This window comes from Austrofundulus limnaeus, unplaced genomic scaffold (assembly GCF_001266775.1).
Source record: "Austrofundulus limnaeus strain Quisiro unplaced genomic scaffold, Austrofundulus_limnaeus-1.0 Scaffold5661, whole genome shotgun sequence".
Lineage (NCBI taxonomy): Eukaryota > Metazoa > Chordata > Actinopteri > Cyprinodontiformes > Rivulidae > Austrofundulus > Austrofundulus limnaeus.
In genome coordinates, this window is record NW_013958063.1 from 1 (window position 1) to 452 (window position 452).

Here is a 452-nt window from a genome sequence, read left to right on the forward strand (position 1 = left end):
CCCCTGTCTTCAACAGTTCCTTGATGCCATCACGAATCCATGGGATGAATTTGGACACTTGTGTGTAGACACCATATTTGCCTTTGCGTGCGCAGCCTTCGCCCCAGCTCACGATGCCGGTGATGAAGTAGGTGTCATGGTAGCGCGTGACGTGCGGCCCACCGCTGTCGCCTTGGCAGGCATCCTTGGCTGTGGTGTCATAGCCAGCGCAGAACATCCTTGACGTGATGCGCAGCTGAGTAGACTCCATGCACGTGTGTCGGTCCACGTAGGGCACGGCGAGGCGCTGCAGGATGGTGGATGCTTGTCGCCCCTCGCCAAGACGTCCAAAACCACTGACCAAACCTTCTTGTTGGCGCATCAGGACCTGCAACATGAGGCCAGGTAAGTTACAGGTACTCAACTGAAGATGCTTCAACTTAATATAATAGTCAGCTCAGACTGTTGTACAG

The 452-nt window shown here is 54.6% G+C and overlaps 1 pseudogene; it reads right to left on the minus strand.

Moving 5' to 3' along the window:
- Positions 1 to 5: 5 nt before the first annotated feature.
- On the minus strand, positions 6 to 367 carry LOC106512314 (coagulation factor X pseudogene; annotated as a pseudogene).
- Between the last annotated feature and the right edge of the window lie 85 nt (positions 368 to 452).